This window comes from Sitophilus oryzae, unplaced genomic scaffold, assembly GCF_002938485.1.
Source record: "Sitophilus oryzae breed Bouriz unplaced genomic scaffold, Soryzae_2.0 scaffold_1576_pilon_pilon, whole genome shotgun sequence".
Classification (NCBI taxonomy): Eukaryota; Metazoa; Arthropoda; class Insecta; order Coleoptera; family Curculionidae; genus Sitophilus; species Sitophilus oryzae.
Genome location: NW_022146254.1, coordinates 14431959 through 14446514, shown reverse-complemented (window position 1 = coordinate 14446514; position 14556 = coordinate 14431959). Strand labels below are relative to the sequence as shown.

Genomic DNA, 14556 nt, shown 5'->3' with positions numbered 1-14556 from the left:
GTATCAGACACGGCTACTTTTGTTGCGCAATTTTTTTGTAGCCGCTGCAAAAGTTGCATACAGTGTTCATACACTAGCAGAAAGTAGCCCAAAACGCGCAGTTTTTAAACGGTTTTATTTAGCTCGACCCGTACGGTATTTATTTATTTGTTTGCTTATTTGGGTCAAAATTAGAAATTGAAATTTAAGTACCTTCCTGTTGTCAGATTGATCTGAAATTTGGTACACACCTTTAGTTCCGATGACAATACAATATAGTAATATCAATAACATTGTAAATCTAAGATGGCCCCCGGTACAAAATGGCGGATTTCATATTTTTCCACAATCCCCTCAATATGGGTATCAAATGAAAGGGCTACACTAGTAGAATACTGTGATTATGACAAAATTGAAAATCCAAGATGGACGTCGTTACAAAATGGCGTATTAGGTGAGGGCATGAGTAGTCGTGTCCAGAACACTTGTGTCCAAGATTGTGTGACGTTAGAAGGACAGATAAAAAAATAGGTGATTAGATGTACCTACGTAGTTAGCGGTAGCTTTACCACCCAAGTTAAGGTAATAGGTTAAAACGTGCTGGGGACTGTATGGCATTAGGGTGGCTAAAATGTAATGTCGCAAGCTGTTTCCCCTCAAGATTGGGCGCCTCTTGTTGTATATTATAGCCTTGCCCCTCTACTAAACCTCTGGGGGGGGGGTCGACCGTTAAAATGTCCATTACTCGTGGGAACAACATGGAAACAATAAATAAAAAAACAAACAAAAATAAAAACGAAACTGCTACACAACGAAAAAGAAGGCTCGAAAAGGCGAAAGAAAAGTATAGAACGAAACGTGCAAAAGAAAGTGAAAATGAAACCTATAGTCGACTACAGAAACGAAGAGAACGGTTAGCAACAGACCTGAACAACATGATGCCAGGTTAATAGCACAACGTGAGAGACAAAGGCAGCTGGTAGAGTCAGAAACACCTGAGCGTCATGAGTCCCGGCTAGCATCACAACGTGACAGACAGAGAGAGTTGTTAGCGGCAGAAACACCTGAGCGTCATGAGTCCAGGCTGGCATCACAACGAGGAGACAAAGAGAGTTGTTAGCGTCAGAAACACCTGAGCGTCATGAGTCTAGGCTAGCATCAGAACGCGACAGACAGAGAGAGTTGTTAGCGTCAGAAACACCTGAGCGTCAGATTGTAATAAATTATCAGGTAAAAAACCATGTAATACTGATGCACTAAATGAATTAAATAGAATGAGGAATATTCGGTAGGCATTTCCGTTAAATACTAAAAACTAGAAAATAAAAAATCGGTAAAAAAACTTTTAAGTTAAACGGTTTTATCTTATGTGCACTGAAAACTAGAAAATAATAATAACAATTAGGTATTTTGAACTTCTAGTTCAGAAATATTTTATTACTAGGCAGAATAGCTTTTAGGCATATTAGACTAAAATAAAAACGTGGAGCCCATTAACTATTGCTGTAATACTTTCTTCTATACTAAGTGTGGATTGCATCGACTTACTATAATCGTAACTGGAGATTTTGACAATCAATAACCAGCCGTGGCGGCTTCACCAGCGAACGCCGAGCTCATGATCTACCAAAGTATAAAGATATGCTTTGCCATAGGTAGGATATCAGAGGGGCCCCACGTTTTTATTTTAGTCTAATATGCCTAAAAGCTATTCTGCCTAGTACTAAAATATTTCTGAACTAGAAGTTCAAAATACCTCATTGTTATTATTATTTTCTAGTTTTCAGTGCACATAAGATAAAACCGTTTGACTTAAAAAAAATTTTACCGGTTTTTTATTATGCAGTAGCTGTCTAAAAAAGTTGCAGGTCGGCACTACATGCTTTTCATATGTTCACACCAAAGCGCTAGTTTTGTAACATATTTTGGTAGCCGCTGCTTGTTTTGTAGGTTTCGTCTGCTCCGCAACCAGATCTGGAATTTTTCATTTTTGAACGTTCTTTCGAATATTGTGCACGCAACGTGTGAATTTTCTTTTTTATGTCTTCATCGGGCATATGTAATTCAGAAAAAACTTCCAAAATAGTGGCTCGTCTTTTTACGTTTCAGAAACACTCCCTTGCTTCTACCGCTTCTATTAAACATTTTACTTGTTCTCTGTTCCAAATCGCTTGTTTTGACTTCGACGACATCGCAATTTGTCGGTTAATTCTTTACTAAATACCTACATATAAATCCTGGAGTTAACTGAAAAAAGTGTATACATTTCGGGCGTACTAACTTTTTCAACTGATTAGTAATCTTTTGCTGCACTTGCAACCTTCCTCAACAACTGTTTACACACGGCTATTTCTTAAACTGCACGCAACAAAAAAGTAGCCTACGCAGCCAAGCTGCGATAGCAACGTTGCAGGTTACCTAGGTATTCACACTTGCAGCAGATTAAGTTGCGCAGTTTTTTAATGTGCTACGCAATAAAAGTAGCTATGTCTGATACTACCTTAACACAATGTATTTGTGTTAAGGTAGGGTGCTAATACAAAATATTAGAGTATTTTTTACAAGTTTCTTGTTTGTTTGTAGATTTAGTTATTACACTTATTTTTTTAATATCTCGATCTAGTTCTGTTAGTGTTACTAATATTTATTAAAACGAAGTCTGTGTCGTTACTTTTTTAACGTTTTTTTAAATTTTAATATACAGGGTTGTTCACCACATACGACACGGAGTATTGTAGCTAAACGATGAGATTTTTACAAATTGTAAGTTTTGGGTTCGTTGAAGGACTATTAGAGCTACAATTTAAAAATATTTTTACAAGATACAGAGTGTCCCAAATAAGTAAAAAATATTATAGTTGTATTTTTTTAAATGGACCACCCTGTATATTATTCTATTTTTGGATTCTACGATTTAAATAAAGGTAAATTTAATTAAGGTTTATCATACTTAAACCTTACCGTTTTTGAAATATGTTCAATTTTATGAAATTGCAGTAAACATTTTAAGGCTTGATTTCTCCAAGGGTATCAAAGTTTTTAATACTCAATATTTACTGAAGATTATTGATTGATCAGATATTGTGTTGCAATAATAAAAATTTTAATATCTTATACAGAGTGTCCAAAAATTTATATTAAATAATTACTAACTTTAAACGGCAATAACTTGTTTAATTTAAATGGAACACCCTGTATGTTTTACGTCAATCATATGCACAATTTAATTGTCTATCAAATTTTATTATAACATTTTATACCTTTCTCTTCGAATTTTCCTAGATAATGCATTTTCTGATAATTTAGACCTCATCTATACCCATGGAATTGGAGATACCCGGTCATTGGAGACTTTTCAGACTTTTTTAAAGCAAAATATATGTACAAAATATACAGGTGGTAAATATTGCAAGCCCATTGGTATACAAAAAAAAAACTATTTAAATCTTTGTAAAAGAATATACCAATTAAATATACCACCATTATTTCTACCGAAAATTAGGTAGTTACATACTTTTAAATTGTTTTAATTAATAAAGTATTCTAAATAAATGTGGATTTGGCTCAGAAATCAATATAATAATAAGTTATGAAAATGAACGTCTCTGTTCTTATAAATAAGCATTCGTCTAAAGTTGAACTTAAATGTATTACCACACCTGACCACACTATCTAATACACACACAAAATTCAGTTTTTTAGTATTTGGAGCAATTATTATTAATCAGCGTAAACAGTCAAATTAATGTAGTTTGAATATTCGGATCATATTAATTCGTCCTCTTTAACAAAAAATATTTAAACATTTTTTTTTATTTTTTAATAAAATAAGCGAACTATATCGACTATATTAGTATCTCTACTGTGTGAAGATTTGTTACATATTTAAAAATGATCTAAAATGTCAATATTCCGTGGGTATAGTGATAATGAGGTCTAAATTATAAGAAAATGCATTTTCTACGAAAACTTGAAGAGATGGGTAAAAAAGGGTATAATAGAATTTGATAGACAATTACATTGTGCATCTGATTCACGTTAAATATATAGGGTGTTCTATTTAAATTAAACAAGTTATTGCCGTTTAAAGCTAGTAATTATTTACTATAAATTTTTGGACACTCTCTATGAGGTAGTAAAATTTTTATTATTGCAACACAATATCTGATCAATAAATAATCTTCAGTAAATATTTACTATTAAAAACTTAGATACCCTTGGAGAAATAAAGCCTTAAAAATTTTACTGCAATTTCATAAAATCGAAAATATTTCAAAAACGGCAAGGTTTAAGTGTGATAAACCTTAATCAAATTTACTTTTATTTTAATCGTAGAATCTAAAAATAGAATAATATACAGGGAGTTCCATTTAAAAAAATACAACTATAATATTTTTTACTTATTTGGGACACTCTGTATCTTGTAAAAATATTTTTAAATTGTAGCTCTAATAATCCTTCAACGAACCCTAAACTTACAGTTTGTAAAAATCTAATCGTTTAGCTACAATACTCCGTGTCGTATGTGGTGAACAGCCCTGTATAATTCTAATCACTGTCGATATGACATTACGATAGTAGTCACCAAATCCATCTCGTGATATTAAAAAATAACATCATAGAGTAATGATAGTTGAAAAAATTTTCAAATTGTTGGTGGCAAGTTCATTCCGCTCTTAAAAATGAACTAATAGGCATGTGTTCCAAAAAGACAATGCTCAGGAAACATAGTTCTGATCGAAAAATAATGTACTCACGAAATTATTGCACAGGGTTTCTTAAAGTTAGGGTAAAAAACAACCCTTCAATTAACCCTGTATAATAAGCTAAATACTAAAGTTTATATGAAACTAAGTTTATAAATAAAAGATAATAGATTTATACACAGTTTACTAAAAAAAAATTATAAAAATATGGCTCAGAGTAAAAAAAAATAAAACACTTTAAACTTGACGAAAAAAAAATCCGTTGCTTTTTTTTGCATCTGAGAGTGTATATTAGAATTTAGTAAAGACTTCAAGTAGCTTACCATCATGTAGTTTTTCAAAAACTTTGGCTCTAGACATAGTAAAGCTCGAAGTAAATTACTGTTATTTCGCCTACTGTGACTCCGTTTTCATTTTGTGGGAAACTACAGTATATCAAGTGTTATATTCATTAGCATATTTTGTTCGCTATTAATTAGGTCCTAACTAGGTTAACTCCACAAAGGCTATTGTTTTAACATTGAATAAAACTTATCTATATGAGGTATATCCTAAATAATAAGTGTGCTAATTGGAAGGTTTTATACAGATAAGTCAGATAGTAATTTTTTCTTAACCAATATCGATCGTGACCAACAAGAAGAAGATAGTGTTAAATATATTTTTATAGTAGGTAAATAACTGCATCATTTAAATCAAAACTAATGTCGGTGTCTGGAGCTCAATTGAAACATGATGGTGAAAACCGCATATCGATATCTGTTACCGTTTCGGAGTTACGGGGTGTTTTTCAAAAATATGCATTTGTAACAAATCGCTGTAACTTTTTTGCTATGGAAAATTATGTATTTTTATGAAAACATTTCCAAAGCACCTTTTACCGTAGAATTTAATTGTTTAAGTATATTTTTTTTAAATTAATAATTTAAGAATTATCAACAAAAAATTTGATTTTTTATATGGTACACCCTGTATATTTTTAATTTATTGGAAAGCATTTAAAATTGCCTTTCCAAAAATGTAACACACTTGATATTTTGCTCCATTCCTCTCCGAGATATAGAGTATATAAAAATTCGCCCGCTTTAAATAAGTAGGCTTTGAACGGCACTGGCTGTCAGGGGCGGATACAGGAATTTATTTTAGGGGGGGCCCAAACAAAAAGTAATGTAGAATATGCTTTTTAGGGCACCATTTTTAACCCAAAAGCCTGATATTTAGCCTAATTTATAGATTTTAGGGGTGGCCCAGGCCCCATGTATCCGCCCCTCTGTATCCGCCACTGCTGGCTGTAATGCAAAAAAATTCTACCTGTGAGCATCAATTAAAACGAACATAATATTTGTTATGAGAGATGCAGAATTTTATAACAGTTTAAAATATATTTAACCAACATCAACACATTTAAATGGCCTCGACGGCAAACGGCTGGGATCTTGGTTAGCTATTCAATTATTCTTGAAATTGGCTGCAAAAATTTGCTGATAACTTCAGCGTTCTATGAGGCAGTGCGTCGTCTTGCTGGAAAAATATGTTTTCGAGTTCCATTAAGGGCATATCATCAATAAGGGGTCCAAAACCTACTAGTTAAAAGTAGCGAACTTTAAAAAATTCTGTATTTCGAAGGGGATTATAACAAAATATCAAGTGTGCTATATTTTTGGAAAGGTAATTTTAAATTCTTTTTAGTTAATTAAAAATATAGAGGTTGTCCCAAATAAAAAATCAATTTTTTCTGTTAATAACTCTTAAATTATTAATTTTCAAAAATTATACTTAAACCATTAAATTCTACGTAAAAAGGTGCTTCGGAAATGTTTTCATAAAAATACAAAATTTTCCATAGCAAAAAAGTTACAGCGATTTGTTAATAATGTACATTTTTGACACTTACCTTACAAAGAACTACTTATGATCATCTTCCAATAGTAAGCAGTAAGCACCAGATCAAATAATTTATAAATAAGTTTTGACTCTATTTTTCACCTGTATTTTCCGAAAACTAATTTAAAACTAAAACAATTCAGCGAATAACACTTCTATAAGGTTCTAGAAACTACCCTTGCCGGAAAGACGCACAACTGACACCGCCACCACCGCAAAAGACGATTGACCCCTATAAAACCCCCAGCCCTCTTTGTACCTGTAACACAATGCTGACAATGCGGAAGAGTTTTCGAAATAACACGCATTAAATTATTTAAATCGTTTCCAAAAATAACCCTAACAGTAAAAAACAAGGCGATTTAATTTTAATTTTGTTTGTTAGTTACCCAGTCTAATTAGGAATTCAATGTTTTTTAAATTTAATTGTCGTTCTAAAGAACACACTATTACAACAAATAATTGCTAATTTTAGATATCCTGAATGCAACATTTCCTGTGGCTATTCCCAATGACATAGGACTCAAATTAAATAGATTTCCCAGAATATGCCAAAATTATGAAAACGCTAGAAAAGACACCCAGCTAAAATTGTTAAAATCAAAATTGATGCAGTAATATCAAGTTATCGAAGTGAAACATGGGTATTAGAAAAAAAAACTAGAACAATGCATAGCATAATGAATATCCCTAAAAGGGAAAAACTATATTTTCATACTAAAATCATTTCGGACTTTTGTCTTTATTTATTTTTTTCTATAGCAACTGTTAAAATTGCCTTATATCTATCAAAAATAGTAGATAAAATAGTACTTTAACCGCAAGGGGAGATTAAATGATACTTTAACAGCGAGGATAGGTTAAAAACTTTATTTCTTCTCGCACGTTTTTTAATTGCTTCCATTTTTTAAAATTTTTGTATTCCTTTTCATAAGTTATTCGGGATTTAAATGGAAGTAGTTTGGATATGGCGTTTGTCGCCTCAGCCTGAATATCTGTTGGTAATTTACTTATTTCGTTTTGGGCCATTTCTGGCTCCAATTCAATCAGCAATCGAAACGTAAGAGAATTAAAAAATGTTGACTCAAAACTGACAACTAAAGAGACAGCTTTATTTATTTGTCAAATTACATAGAAAGCAACGCCAACCCAGCACTATATTTTTTCTACTCGTAATAAATTTTATAACTAATTAATAGTTATAAAAATAACTATTAACTTACACAAACACAACGTATCTCCAAAGCTGTTTACGGTAACACTAGAAGAAATCTTCCGTCAACTGGACTGGACCAACAAACGATTAAAAATAGATGGAAAATATGTTAACCTCTTAACCAAGGTTCGCTAATGACATAGTCTTATTTGCCAATAGTCCTGAAGAACTACAAGCACAAATTAACGAACTAAATATAGTCAGCAATAAAGTAGGTCTCAAAATGAATTTAGCAAAAACTAATCAAAGAGGAACAATGGTTACAGATCCAATGTAGGGAGATTGAAGCCTTGGAACAAAAACATGACACCTTCAACCTGTACAAGAAAATCAAGACCATGGCAGGAAGGACTAGCTCACGCAGCAGTAACTTGGTATTGGACAAACAAGGTGGTCTTATAACTGACACCGGAGGAATACTGGAAAGGTGGAAAGAATACATGGGAGAGCTGTTTGATGAGGAGCAACAGGCGGAAACCATTGTCCATGCTGATTCAGGTCCAGAAATAACACTAGATGAGGTACGGCACTCAATAACAGGGCTAAAAAATAACAAAGCAACTGGACCAGACAACGTTCAAGCAGAAATACTGAAGCTCTTGGAAGACAACCAACTTAAACTTCTGACAAAGCTACTCAATAAAATATACGAAACAGGAGAATTGCCTAGCGACTGGCTGGTTTCCACGTTTATTCCCCTTCCTAAGAGAGCAAATGCTACTAGGTGCTCTGACTACCGAATTATAAGCTTGATGAGCCATGCATTGAAAATCCTACTTAACATCATTGACTCTCGCATATATAGAAAGCTTGAAGAAAACATGAGCAAAGTTCAGTTTGGATTCAGAAGTGGAATGGGAACGCGAGAAGCCCTATTTTCTATACAGGTCCTGATACAGAAGGCCAGAGACGTAAACTGCGATGTCTACGCTTGTTTTATTGACTTCGAGAAGGCCTTTGATAGGGTGCAACATCACAAATTATTTGAAATATTAATGGAATATGGTATCGACGACAAAGACTTTCGCCTTATAACAAATTTGTATCTGCACCAGAGAGCGACCGTGCGTGTAGACAACGAAACCTCCCAAGAATTTACAGTGAGTCGGGGAGTGCGTCAGGGATGCATACTGTCACCAATTCTGTTTAATACCTACTCCGAAATACTGTTTAGACAAGCGCTCAGAAAAAGGAATAAAGATCAATGGAGAAACCATCAATAATTTAAGGTACGCGGACGATACAGTTCTCATAGCAGATAGTGCTGAGGGATTGCAGAAATTAATTGACCGAGTAGTAGAGGCATGTGATATGTATGGTATGAGGCTTAACTGCAAGAAGACCAAAATTCTAGTAGTTAGTAAAAATGATGAGGCGCAGTACCACCAGTTTAGGGCGAATAACGAAACCTTGGAAACAGCAGATACAATCATGTATTTGGGCTGCAGCTTGAACAAGGAATGGGATCACTCACGAGAGATCAGATGCCGCATAGAAAAAGCCAGAACCGTTTTTAACCGTCTTAGAAAAATTCTATGCAATATGCACCTGAATATTGCTATAAGAACACAGGTCTTAAGGTGCTACGTATTCTCCACGCTCCTATATGGAGTGGAAGCTTGGACCCTGACAGATGCTACATCTAGACACTTGGAAGCCTTTGAAATGTGGTACTATCGCCGCATGCTCAGGATCTCATACACTTACCATGTCACAAACAACACCGTGAATGCAAAAGGAACTAGAAATAGTACATAGTGTGAAAGTGAGAAAAATGGCATACCTTGGGCATGTGATGCGTAATGATAAATACCAACTTATCCAACTGATACTGCAGGGCAAAATAGATAGTAGAAGAGGTCAGGGACGCCGACGAACATCATGGCTGAAAAATATTAGACAGTGGACGGGAATGACGACCGTACATCTATTCAGGGCGGCTGTCAATAGGATTATGTGGGCCAACATGATTGCCAACATCCATAGAGGATAGGCACTGAAAGAAGAAGAAGAAAAACTAAAGTTATGTTCAACGAACTAGTAGACAGAAAAGACATTCCAATAAATAACACAACACTGAAAATAGCAGAAGAATATATTTGGGACAACTAATACACAGCTCGGGATCTCTACTACCAGAAATCAACAGAAGAATTAAGTAGCAGTACTTATGGAAGAAACAGCATTGAGTACTTATGGAAGAAACTCAATCATATTCAAATCTAGCATGTCAAACCAAAGTGTACTACCAGTCAGGACCTATCGAAACCTGGACACTTGAAACGGACATCATAAGGAAACTGTAGGTCGCACAACGCTCATTGGAACAAAATATGCTGGGATAACTAAGAAAGACCGTAAAAGAATAGAGTGGATACGACAAAAGACCCAGGTAATAGAATGTCATCCACAGAATCAAATCCCTCAAGTGGCAATGGGCAGGACACCTGGCAAGAAGAACAGACAACAGATGGACCACTAAATTTACAGCATGGCATCCACGATGAATTAAGAGACCTAGAAGAAGACCAAACCTGAGATGGGATATTAGAAAATTAGCAGGGATAACTTGGGCCCGCATAGCCAACAATAGACAACAATGGGCCCAACTACAAAGAGTATCTAAATATGCGAGGGAGGCTGCACCATAATTAGAAATGGTTGAATAAGTTGAGAATGATGATGATGACATACATACATATTTTACTGAATCATTGTCTATCACATTCAAAGGGAAGAATATATTTTATTTATTGTCAATCTCTACTTTAAAAAAAGTTAAAACGAGTTGTAGCAAAACTCTCCAAATGTAAATTATAGATTAATGATGTTTTATTACCCCTCTCATATCGATTAATTTGATTGGATTATAAAGGCGTGCATGATACTGTCAGTCCTGTCCTTTCCGTTTGATATTTCCTTGACTTGGAGGTGTACAATAGATTTTTTTATGTTACGCGTAGTAAAGAAAAGAAAAAGAATAGAAACAATGCATATGATACGTGCTTTAATATCAAAATTCTATGGAAAAATGTTCACTATTTCGAAAAGTCGCTACGCTACTGAACATTTTTGCAAAAAGAGTATTGCTTACTATAACAACAAAAAATCGTTTTTTACTAAAAAGAAAATCCAATTTTAGAAATAACAGAACCTGCCAATATTCCATAGCCTTGGTGTAGTTTTCATTGTATTTAAATAAACAGTTTTTAAAAGAAAATAATATACAAAGTGTTACATAAAAAGCAAAGAAACATAATTTTATGTTTCAGAAAGTTTGGTACAGAATATTACAATATAAAAATAATAAAGTAAGTAAGAGCAAATGTAGTAAATACCTAGAGGGCATAGTTTTGATTTCATGACTCATCTATTTTTATTATTTTTGATCTGAAAGGAAGCCAAAAATGCAATAATATACGGGGTGATCTATTTTGAAGTTCTATTTGAAGTTCCCTATTCACTCACACTTTCTTAGTACCTACATTCTTTAGGTATACTCTTAAACAAAAGCCAGGAGCGACTGTATACCGGGTGGGTCTTAAAAGTGGCTCATCCCTATAAGCACCCGGTATACTGTAATGCAAATAGCATAAAAAATAAGTATAATATTAATTACGAATTTTTAGAGAAATAATTAATTGTTAAGTCGGTATTGTAGTAATAATTCCATCACTAAATTGCATCTATTTTCATTTATTTATTTCTTTTGAAAATGTTTATTATCAGACATAAAATTTGAATGATCAACTTTAAATGAAATGAAATTAAAATTAAATTGAAGCACGTTTGTATTAGTATGCCATATATTAATTTTAATTGTGTTACAACAACATGTTTTAGTCATTTGGTTTTCCTATTGGTATTTGTTTAATGATAGTTAGTCATGGAAAAATTAAAGAAAAATGATTACATTTTTTTTATTACTACTATTAGGTGCCACCAGTATACCTAACTCATATATTAAATAATGTCTGGAACTGTTGGGTACTTCGCTACTGAAATGGAAAACTTGTGCAATTGAGTTACATATTATGTAAAAAAATTGCTTTAAATATTGATTGTATATAATTTCATTATATTATTTTTTGAGATTTACACTTTTTGTTCCAGAGAAATTCGTTGTTAAATATTTCGGAAAGTGAAAAAAATATTTCTTTTGTACATTTTCTCAAATAACTCAAGATCTGTTACAGATATCGAAAAACGGTTTGCGGCAGTCAATTCTACGTAAAATGAACTAGCAGTAAGCACATTTTAGTTGAAATCGGAGACATTTTGGTTTTTGACAAAATCGACAGGGGAGTGCCGAGGAATTTTTTAAAAAAATTTTGAAAATTTGTTTTTCCTTATTTCGTAATATGTTGTAGTCCTGAAAATGCACTTTACAAAACCGTTTCGTTTTTGAGATTTACACTTTTTGTTTCAGAGAAATTCATTGTTAAACATTTCGGAAAAGTGAAAAAAATATTTCTTTTGTACATTTTCTCAAATAACTCAAGATCTGTTACAGATATCGAAAAACGGTTTTTGGCAGTCAATTCTACGTAAAATGAACAGTAGTAATCAGTTAGCATATTTTAGTTGAAATCGGAGACATTTTGGGTTTGGCAAAATCGACAGGGGGGTGCCGCGGATTATATTACTAGCGTGTACCAGCGACTTGGTTTGCGTCAAATTAGTAATTTGTAATGGTGATGATAAAGCAAAGCAAGAATTTCCATTAACATACAAACTGGATAAAATTTTCTCACATTTATGTCAGCATGAGAAAAAACAATATGGCGATATTATTATATAACTTGGTAATATTTGAGGGGTAGTTTCATCTCGTTGGAATTTGACTTTCGTAAAATCCGTTTATCAAAAATAAGCTTTTTACATCAAGCAGTTTAAGCAGAATCGTGGTTAATCAATTACCCACCTTTTTGGAACACCCTGTAATTTTTTTTTTTTTAAATTTCAAAATATGTAAAAAAACAAAATAAATTATGTGTGTCTAAGCGTTTTCCCGAAAGACTAACCGTTTTTTAAATAATAAATATTGTAATATTTGAGGGGCGTTTTCACCCTCTTAGAGTTTGAGATTCGAGAAACCCCTTCTTAACGAACCTCTACACCCTAAAGTCAATCCGTTTTTCAAAAATTAGCTTTTTACGCCAAGCGCTTTAAGCAGGACCGTGATTATTCAATGACCAGATTTTTCGAAACACCCTGTATACATTTAAAAAAAATCTTAAAATATGTAAAAAAACAAAATAAAATATACGTGTTTAAGTGTTCTTTCGGAAACTTGACCGTTTTTTTAAATAAAAAATATTGTAATATTTGAGAGGTGGTTTCACCCCCTTGGAACTGGAATTTCGAAAAATCCCTTCTTATCGCACCTCTACACCATAGAATCAACCTGTATGCCAAAATTGAGCTTCTTACGTTGAGTGGTTTGAGCAGGATCGTGATTAATCAGTGAGTCAATCACTTAAGGATTTTATATACCGTATGATCGAAAAAAAACGGCGTCCAGTTGGCTTGGAAATGACGATCGATGACATTTCCCATATAATTTTACATATAAAATGACAGCGATCTTCATTTCATAGCCATCGTTGACGCCGTTTTTATTCGATCATACGGTATTAGTATAGATTATTAGTATTGTTTCGCTGGAATGGGTAATGGCAAGTTTAATAAAGTTCCTTGTGTGAAAAATATTTCAATTCTCCCTTGAATTATTTTGGATCAATGTGGTATGAGCGAGGCCTGCGAGTGATCGAGTAATGAACAACAAACAATAACACCGCGAATACTATTCTCAGTTCAACTAATTCTTTTGTAGATGATCATTCCAATTCAGAAAAAAAATTAATCACCTTTTTCAAACCACAAAAATTCTAGTAAACAAAAAAAAATTGACTTCATATTTTTGCTGGTATTTTAATTTGTAGCTTTCTCTGGGCCGTATTATAATTTTTTTGTAATTTGAAGGTAGATTTTTGCAAATAACTTTTAGATGCCTATTCCAAATAAAGCGAAATACTACACGACAGTACAACTTTAACGCCTTTTCAAAAAAGTCTAATACAATTTTTGCAAAAAATCATCTGGGGAGATATTTGACTTTTTCAAAATGATATGAGATTTCCTATCTCCCGCGTTCTGATGCCACCACGCGGTATATAAAAAATAATTAATATCTCTTTAATATTTGTTCTTGAAAGTTATTAAAAAAAAGGATAAATACTTACAAACTTGTTAAGAGCACCTAATCCTAGACTCCATACACTATAGATAACATCAAAAACACTACTACCGGAAGTCCCAAGCGCTCGTTTCATTAAAAGCGGAAAAACCTGATAATTACGCGAAAATTACACAATTTCCTCGTTGATAATTAACACAGTCACGTGTACGAACTCTTTCACAGAGTCTGGACCATCCTACACTATTTCAGGCACAGATCTTTACTTCTTATCGTCAACCGATGACTAAAAAAAACCACTTACAACCGCGACCACATATTAACATGAAAACGAGTTCAGCATATGTTTACATTTCAATATCACTGGTAACGTTGTTCTTTTTTTAGTCTGTTCTCAGTACTACCATACCATGTAGTACTTAGTTTTTTTCCTATAATTTTTAAGTCGAAGTCGTTTTACTTAGGTCAAATTGCCGTCTTATTTTTTTTCTGAAAATAACCACGAATATAATAATAAAAGTCACGTTTTCTGCTGATGTATAATATTTTCAACGAAGTACCTATCTACTATA

At 33.1% G+C, this 14556-nt stretch overlaps 1 protein-coding gene across 2 annotated transcripts in view; it reads right to left on the bottom strand.

Annotated features, from left to right (window-relative positions):
* LOC115879325 overlaps positions 1 to 14556 on the bottom strand; it is a 40868-nt gene extending 26312 nt beyond the window's left edge. Inside the window, exon 1 of one of the 2 annotated variants that reach the window (XM_030896095.1) lies at positions 14031 to 14556. The gene's annotated coding sequence lies outside the window, so the exon portion shown is untranslated. Of the gene's footprint in view, positions 1 to 6579; positions 6599 to 14030 lie in introns of those variants that run through there. The other variant, XM_030896097.1, reaches the window with a different exon arrangement.